Source organism: Hevea brasiliensis, chromosome 14, assembly GCF_030052815.1.
Source record: "Hevea brasiliensis isolate MT/VB/25A 57/8 chromosome 14, ASM3005281v1, whole genome shotgun sequence".
NCBI lineage: Eukaryota > Viridiplantae > Streptophyta > Magnoliopsida > Malpighiales > Euphorbiaceae > Hevea > Hevea brasiliensis.
This window is the reverse complement of record NC_079506.1, coordinates 28,449,750-28,459,626: the sequence shown is the minus strand read 5'-3', so window position 1 is coordinate 28,459,626 and position 9,877 is coordinate 28,449,750. Positions and strand designations below refer to the sequence as shown.

Sequence of the window (9,877 nt, the reverse complement as noted above, 5' to 3'; positions counted from 1 at the left end):
GCGCCTAATTTAATTCTACCCTATCGTTAAAATCAATTATTAAACTTAACAGTAACACTACGTCATCATATTTAATAAGTATTATAATATTTGATTAACTACTATTCTATTCCTAAGTTATCTTAATAATCCCTAAATTGAAAAGAAAACTCATGATCCCTAACTCAAAATTGATTCTGCTCCACTGGTTCATTCTTTTTTTGCTTGTTATTGCTCATGGAAAAACGAGCTAGAATCAATTTTCAGTTAGAGATTTTGAAATTTCTTTTTAATTTAGGGATTATTAGGATAACTTAGGGATATGGTTAGCAGTTAATCAGATATTATAATACTTAATAAACATGATGACATGATGTTACTGTTAAGTTTAACAACAGATTTTGACAATAGCGTAAAATTAAACTGGGTGCCAAAGGTGGGATGGGATAGAATTGTAAACATGAGCAAAGTTGGAGCTTTTTTAGCAATTTGCTCTATATATTTCTAGCACTCAAACATCCAAAAGAATATTTTTAATTTGATTAAACTTTAATAAAACTAAAAATCTAAAATAAACCAATAAACTTCAAAACTTCATAAAAAAATAACGTGTACCTTATTTGAAAATGATTCAAGAACTAAGGATGCTCATATACATCAATATAATTTTAAAAAAATGTTAGAAATAGAATTTTTGCTTGAAATCTACTTTCTCTCTCTAACAAAAACTATTTGTTTCTCCCTCTAAAACTTACAATTTCTCAACATAAACTTTCATTTTCTATCCAAAATTTGGTAGATTCAAATTTAAAGCTTTCCTTTCTCTCTTTCTTTTCCTATTTTTTCTTTCCTTCTCTCCTTTTCTTTTCTTTCTCCATCTTTTCTCTCCTTCCCCTTCTTCTCTTTTCCCGTTTTTCTTATCTCCGCTGGAGACAAGAAAAATCCTGCTGAAAATGAGTAATAGGGAAGCTGCCAAGTGTCAGCCAATTTATAATTTGGCCCTTTAACTTTTAATAATTACGATTTCACCCCAAAACTAGAAAAATGTTACTTTTAAGTCCATAAATATGCTTCCTACCAGGTACATTTTAAATAAAAATTTTGAAATCAAAGCACTCCTAAATAAAAATTTTGCTAAAGATAATATATAAATATCCTTTATATTGTTAAATACCAAATAAATTTAATCATGTATATTTTATATGAAATAACTATTACATTTCATTAATTAACAAAACTTAATCATCTTAAAGTAATATAATAGGTCAAAATAATAATAATAATAATTTTGAAAAATAGAAAAGTTAGGCGTTACAGTTTTCACAGGCTTTAGATCCTTAATAGGAAAAAATTGGTTGGAGCCGCAAGGCAGCTTTGATTAGAGAATAACAAAAAGAAAGAGAAGATTTAATAAGAAGCTCAACTGATTGAGGTCAGATTTAATCAGGAATTACAACCCTTTCCTTGGATCAAATATGGCTTCAATTAACATACTCTTTGGTTGTGCAGAGAGTAATAGAACAAATGTTGAGAGGATGATTGAAACAATGATCAATGGAGTAATATATTGGTGGCTTTTTTTGAAGAAGAGAAGGCGGCTGGGTGCCCCCTCTGAATCATGCTTCTGTGTTCAAAATATTGTTAATGCAAGCATGATTGATTCGAACTGTCTTTCAGTTGACTATAAATTATATGTAGAAGGAACCTTTTGCAACATTATTATTTTTACGATGATTTTCTTAATTTTAACAATTATGTAGTTGTTGATATCAAATTACATTTATGAATTTCAAATTAAAATTTTAATCCATACTTTTTGTTTTAATTGAAAGTATAATTTGATCGTGATTCCATATAAAATAGTTTATATGGAATGACAAATCAGTAATATGGAATGACAAATCAGTAATATAACAATAAATCAATAGTAGCGAGTTTCATAAAATAATTATTTTCTTTTTGTTATTATTTTTTAAAAATAAATTATTTTTTTGAAAAATTAAAATTATTTTTTTTATCTAATTGTAATACTATAATTAGTTTTATCATGCTATATTAATCCTATATGAAATAGTAGCATATAATATGAGGGAAATTAGAGTATGATTCAAGTGTGCCATTTCACAAATACAATCTGGTGCACCCAATTAATAAAAACACAACATATCTCATATGATAAGTCAGATCAGCTAGTAATTTTATTAGGAATAGGATATCTATGAAAATCACTATACTCAAACTCAAACTAGATTGATATTTTTTAAATTTGAATTTATCCCAAATTAGATTAAAATTGATTCTCGCTATTTGAATTCGTTTAAAACCTAATTATTATTATTTGAAAAAAACCTGATTAATTTAATTTTATATATTTTAATTAATAATTTTTATTAAAATTTTTTTATTAAAAATTTATATTTTAAAATTTTAATATTTTTATAAAATATTTATTACTATTTTATATAAAATAAAATATATAAAATTTATAAATATTATTATAAAAATATATATTTTATATTTAATTAAATATTTATATAAATATAATACTTAACATATAAAATTTAAACACCACTTAAATTCATTGTAAATATTTTTTATTTAAAATTTAAATTAATTTTAAATTTAATTATATACTTCTCAAAACTATTTTATTCACGACGGATTAGATCGCGGTCTACAAAAACCTGACCAATTATATCCCTAAATTTTACTTTAAATAAAATAATTCAAGTTGAAAATTCACACATAACAGAAACGGTTATCTGCTCGTTTGCCAACTTCTTATGTCTGAGGAAAAGAGGAGAAACCTTCATTTTCGTTCTCTGAAACCAAATGGGTTAGTCAATAATTGGGTTTTGTTCAATTGCTTCATTTGTGAAATTATACCTCTCAGTTTCTCTTTCTAATTTCTTATTATTCTTCTTACCCTTTTTCTCTCCATCTTGATTTGGGTTTTACTCTGCTTGGCATTAGAGGAAATGAGAACTTTTTATCCTTTGATCGATCGATAGGGGTTTTAATTTCAATTTGAATTCATTTGCTTTTGATTTTGGGGTGTTGTTCTTATTACAATAAAGCTGGGTATTTCAAAACTAGGTAATGTGGTTGTATGATCTGTGATAGAGCTGATTTTCTCTCCATTTGAAGGGAAGGAGTAGGAAGATAACAATAAGCCTGTTGCCTAGCTCTTACTGAGTCTACGCAAAGGGGCAGACCTTGCTTCAACCGAATTTAGATAGAGTCGTGATTGGAGCTACTTCGAGGACGCCAGAAATCACATCGAAAATTGGAATCTTTGTTTGTACTCTTCTTCTATTAGTGAACTGAGATAACCATCTCAAGTAAATGTCTGATTTATTTGTTATTTTTATTTCATTTTGCTTTTAAGTTTTATTTATAAATTTACATGTCCGAATCCTGAATTCATTGATAGGATTTATTTTTTTTGGTTCGCTTAGTGTTTTGATGCTTATTCATGGGATTTTAATCCTTTGCTATTAACTTTTCCAGTTGAATTTTCGTTGTTTTTATTAGATGATCAATGCTCTTGAGCTAGAATTAGAAAGAGCACTACTGAAATTATTTGGATATGTTAGTGTCAGTGTCTTCATTTTCTTTCCGCTCTTAGAATGTTTTGCCTGAATTATTCCACACTTAAGAGACACAGATGTTCATATTATACACCAAAAAAAACTCAGAAATGGAACACAGATTCGGTCAGTTTATGCTAGAATCACCAACATGGCTAGAAATAAACTTGATAATTTATAGGTCAACAAACCCCATGCCCCTCAATTATGCAGTTTTCCTCTTAATTTTTTTTTTCAGGAAAGTGCCTATAATTAGTAATTGATACGAACTGAGCTATTAGTTTAACGATTTGTGATTCTTCAAGTTCTTGATTGTGAAAATCTTTTCAAGTGCAAGAAGTTTGAGGACCAAAAACATTGTGTTATTAATGTTGAATACCCAAGGGAGAAATTGAGAAGCCAAAAATTTTAATGCGATTTTGTCCTCACTTAACCTTCCCTATCCAAATTCCAAAATGTAATTAAGAAATTTCCTGTTGTGAGGCAACGGTATTTAACAATCCGAGCGGTCTCAACAACTTGTGTCTTTGCATTTGGAGAACAACAATTTGCAAGGAAGCATCCCCGCATCATTAAAAAGTTTCCAATTGTAGACTCTTTATTTGAGTAGGGATGCTCTTGCAGGTCCTATTCCTTCTTGGATAGGTGAAAATGTATCTTCAAGTTTCTATACTTCAAAAATTCCTTCTTAGATAGGACCTGCAAGTGCATTCCTATACTTAGCATTACAATGTAGCATTAGAGTAAGTTTTATTCCTTCTGGTGGAATCTCACCAATAAGCAATAAACAAATTGGAACGTTTGATCTTTAAGTTCTTTTGCTTAATATAATAATATTACAATGTAGCAATAGAAGATTTCATGTACTTTATTGGGTATGGCTTTATAAAATATGCAGTTACAGATGAATAATCAAATTTTAAATGTAAGCTTATTACATACTGTAGATTTTAGTGGTAACTTGTGGCTCTCAAATGCTTACGACAATGATTTTCAATCAGATGTGAAGATGAAGCCACATTGGTTCTCCTTCCCCAACAAGCAACAGTGTTATGGAACCGAGTCAGATAAAGTTCTACTAAAAAAGAAGCAAAGTTCTATTTTATGGTATTCGACTGGATTGGGGATCACTGGAGAAAGTGCATTGATCCATTGATTCTATTCTAGAGAAGTTCCCAATCCCATTCATCTAACAGTAGATACAGGGTTCAGGAATGGAGGGGGTACCATTAAATCTTATGTTTCAGTTAATTTGTCTCTTGGAAATTTAATCCATGGAGAGGCCATCTGGTGTGGCAGCACTAACTCAACACTGAAGAAGGTAACCGAAGGGCCTTGCTTTTGGACAACTATTTGAATAGGATGCTATAAATTTTATTTGCACTGTGTATTTATTTTCTTAGCTAACGCAGTGATTTAGAATTGTTAGTTAATGCTCAGATGTAATAATTTTGGATAATTAATAAATTTCATATTTGAATTTGTCATTAAAGAGAGAAACACTATATTTGCAAATGTAAAGTTCCTAAAGCTTGCTTTTGAATTTTGTGCTTTTCAATTTATTTGTCAATATGTGATAAAACATTACTATAACCAGGGAGTCCTGAAATTATAATATTAATATTTACTCTGATTGTGCCTAGTGAGAAGAGAATCAAAAGATGGTACTTAGATATCTAATTGCCAAGGATCTCATGCCCATTTTCGCATATCTGACTGCTTTTGTGCTTTGTTCTGTAATAATGCTGAACGTGTATTCTTATTGTGGGGTAGATGATGACAGATTGATTAATGTTATAAGTTAGTCAAGCTAGTGATGGAAGAGGTGATTGTAGTTTTTCATATATCTTCCCATTTTTCTATCACTCTAGAGATTCTGAAAGTAGCAGTTAAGTGAACGTTTCCCTCATAAGGAATTTTGAGAGTTCTTTCAAGGCACTGGTGAATTATTTAAATCGAGGAATTGCTTATTCATACCTGAAAAGCAGAAAGCAGTTTCATTTCTTACCTTGCTTTCTGTAATCTACAATTGTTGCTTTGCTTAAACATGCGAGAGCTGTCTGAGTCTTTATATCTGAGGTGAAAATTTTCGTATCTTGGTACTCTTAGAGGATTCTGAAAATTTCACTACCCATGATCCTGAGCTATTGGGTCACGTTGATCGATCCATTCTGGTCCAGTATGTTCTTTGCTTGATTTCCATATTTTAAAAATTAAATTAATATATGTATAATTTATTTTTATTATCAAATTAGTAATTCTATCTATTTTTCTAAGCTTTTTGTTTTGAAATGTCAAATTGAAGAATACGTCTTTTTTTTTTTCTAAAAAAAAATGATTTCTATGTTTTAATTTCAACTTGATGTGCAATAGCATCGACAACGACAAGCTAGCCTGCAAATTCTTGCCGTTTGTATTAAAAAATAAATAATTTCTTATTAGGCGAGAACCTTGCTTTCTTCCTTGCCTACAGCTTTGGATTGGGAAGAAAATTTCCTTCCAATTCTGTAGCTCAAGTGCTCAACCCTGTTTCTTCTTTCCCCATACAAAATGTTTAGCTTCACAAGCTTTCAGTAAGATCATCCTTGCGAGATTTAATGAACAGTGAAAAAGCCATGAGCGTCATATTTTCTTCTTCCCATTCATGGCTCACGGCCATACTATTCCATTCATAGACGTGGCCAATCTCTTTGCTTCACGAGGCATAAGGGTAAGTATAATCACCACGCCTGTTAACGCTCCTGGTTTATCCAAATCGATAGAGACAGGTAGACTTTTGGGTCACAAAATTGAAATTCTTATCATCAAATTTCCTTGTGTGGAGGCTGGATTGCCAGAAGGATGTGAGCAATTGGACTTAGTTCATTCACCTGAAATGGGGCCAATGTTCATCAAGGCCACCACCATGCTTGTTCAACCAATCGAACTCCTATTGGAAAAGTATCGTCCCAATTGTCTAGTTGCAGATGCTTTCTTTCCATGGTCAACCGAAGTTGCATCGAAATATGGAATTCCAAGAATTGTTTTCAATGGAACGTGTTTCTTCTCTGTATGTGCTTCACAGTGTGTAATATTGTATCAGCCTTACAAGAAGGTATCATCTGATACAGATCCTTTTGTCATCCCCAATTTTCCCAGCGAGATCAAGTTGACAAGAAAGCAACCGCCAGACCTCAGAAAACAAGAAATTGGCTTCGCCGAATTCTTTAGAAAAGTGAAAGAAGCAGAAGTTAAACAGCTATGGGGTTATTTTCAACAGCTTCTACGAGCTCGAACCTGCTTATGCTGATCATTTCAGGAAAGTCTTGGGGAGCGAAGGCATGGCATATCGGCCCTATTTCACTGTGCAACATTAACTTTGAAGGTAAGTCAAACAGAGGAAAAGAAGCCTCCATAGATGAGAATGAGTGTTTGAAGTGGCTCGATTCAAAGAAACCCAACTCGGTTGTTTATATATGCTTTGGAAGTGTTGCAAAATTTCCTGATTCACAACTCCTTGAGATTGCAATGGCTCTGGAAGATTCCGGACAGCAATTCATTTGCGTAGTGAGGAAAAACAAGAATAATCAGCAGGAGAATGTAGTGTAGTCGCCTGAAGGATTTGAGGAAAGAATGGAAGGCAAGGGACTAATCATACGAGGGTGGGCACCACAATTATCCATTCTCGAACATGAAGCAGTGGGAGGATTTGTGACTTGCTGTGGATGGAACTCTACACTTGAAGCAATTTGTGCAGGAGTTCCAATGGTAACGTGGCCGGTATCTGCAGAGCAGTTTTATAATGAAAAGTTGGTGACACTGGTTCTAAGAATTGGAGTTGCCGTGGGTGCACAACAGTGGGCAATAGATGTAGGTGATAGTGTGAAGAAAGAAGCCATAAAGAAGGCAGTGACATATCTTATGGCCAGTGAAGAAGCAGAGGAAATGAGATGCAGAGTAAAGAAACTTGGAGAAATGGGAAGGAAAGCTGTTGAAGAAGGTGGATCTTCTCATTCTGATTTTAATGCCTTGATTGAGGAATTGAGGAGTAAGGGGATGAGGAATGTTATTAAAACTACTACTAGGCTTTGTTTTTAGTGCTTTTCACAGTACTGAATAAGGGTTTTTTTTTTTTTTTTTTTCTTCTGCAATAAAATTATTGGAAAACAATTCCTTCTAAGATGACTTCCTCAAAATCGTTAGTGTAATTAAAAATAGAGGATTTAATTAAGTAGAATGTTATTAAAACTCCAAATAGGTTTTGTTTTTTAGTGCTTTTCCCAGCGCTGAATAAGTATTTCATGACCCAAAATTGCCATAAACATAAAAACTTTGTCAAAAACAGAGTTTCTGATCTGCTGAGGTTGAAGGTTTTGCTCAATCACAAATGCGAACTATTTATAATAATTGTCATATTTTTATCCTTATACTTTGTATTTTACATAAGCTTTTTAAGGATATATTTAGTAGAAGGTTAAAAAATCAATGTTAAATGTATCTTAAGTTTTAATATTCATGAAGAGTAATTATTAACATAGCGTGTTAACATTTAACTCTCAAAAAGGCATAAATATTCATGATAAAAAGTTAATTTTTTTTGAACATTCTTAAAAGTTATAAGGGCAATAATCATCACACACACTCCTGAGAATAAATAAGCCATTAGACTCATCTGCACAATTAGGTGATTAAATGGATTGACTAATTAGGTGATTAAATTGAAAACCTACTCTAATTTTAGCATATTTTGTAGCTCTACTTTTGCATAATTCAACCACCCCATCCCAACCATTTATTGAAATTACTAAAAGCCACTACAACTGGTTAATTAAGACAAGCAACAGAATTTAGCTGCTAATTTTTCTGGGTCATTGATGTTTTACCAATGTAATTGGTAGTTACCTGTTTTCTCTTATACATATTTTCTTATTCCTAAATCATCATTTTCATGTATCTTTTTTTAAGAAAATATTAATAAAAATTCTAATATTTCAAATTATTTGTTATTTTAAATTAATTAAAAATAAAAAATATATAAAATTCAAAAAGAATAAATTGAATTGTTGAAAGAAAAAAATTAGAGTGCTGAAAGAAAATTTAACTTATGGATTTCTTACTTATATTTATGAAAAGGGAAACTATAATGAGTAAATATAAATAAAAATCTTTAATTTAAGTGACTATAGGACATGAATAGACAACCATTATTCATATTAGTGAGTTACTGAATCAATATATATTGAAAGCATCAAGCTGCAGCAACAGGGAAGACGATGAAAATCTCAGTTACCAAACTGAAGTGGCTATGAAAAAATGGCCATCATCAAATTTGTTGAGGCAGCTTCTAATACATCAAAAACAGGATCTGATATTGTACAATTTAATAATATGAAAAATCATTTAGCTAGTTCATACATCAATAACGTTGGAAATCAAAGTTATTAATTTTATCCTTTTTTATAAATCATTATTTTATTAATTTTATAAATTAAAAAAAAAAAAACTTAACATTAGCAACCAAACTAAAACCAAGATTAATAGACCATCCCCTTAACACCCAACATATGGTTACTAATGCTAAGTGAAACCTGGATGAAATATAAACAGAAGTAATGCGACCAAAGCCAAGAACAAGAAAACCAGTAGCAAGCACCATTCCATATAAGCCAAAAAAAAAAAAAGTTTAACTAGCTAAATCCACAAATCAAGCATAGTAAGACAAGGGCCAATGCAGAACAGCAGCAGTATGAATGAATTTAAACCCAACCACATGAAGGCAAAGAAACTTTCGTTAACCTTTCGCAAATTTAGAACCGCAACTCAGCCCAGGGATCAAAATTACAACCAGGCTACAAAATCATGATCTATTGGGACTCCTTGCTTGGCGAGATTATCTACTGCAAAATTCCTTTGAAGGGTGCAATACAACACAAATGCATCATAATTTATTTAGTTAGATTGGCGGGAAAGGAGAATTAGAGCTATCAAGTTTGTTATAACTTTAGTGAGCTGGCAAAACATGATTTGTTCTACTGATTATTTAGTTTAGCCATATTTGTATAAATATAACGAATGTAGTAGAACAATTGCTAGTTTTCCTTCTTCCCAATATACCCATTTGAGGCAATGGACAAGGAGTTGGTCGCATTGGAAGTCAATGGCACATGGGAAATGACTACCTTACCTGCACATAAAAGAGCAATTAACTCCAAATGGGTGTATAGAGTTAAGTACAACCCAAATGGCGCTGTGGAGAGGTACTAAGCTAGACTAGTAGCTAGGGGTTATAACTAGCTGCCAAAGCCTGTAAGTTTTTCACCAGTAGCTAT

The 9,877-nt window shown here is 31.5% G+C and overlaps 1 pseudogene; it reads left to right on the top strand.

Annotated features, from left to right (window-relative positions):
* Positions 1-6,198: 6,198 nt before the first annotated feature.
* On the top strand, positions 6,199-7,646 carry LOC131168802 (scopoletin glucosyltransferase-like; annotated as a pseudogene).
* Positions 7,647-9,877: the final 2,231 nt, after the last annotated feature.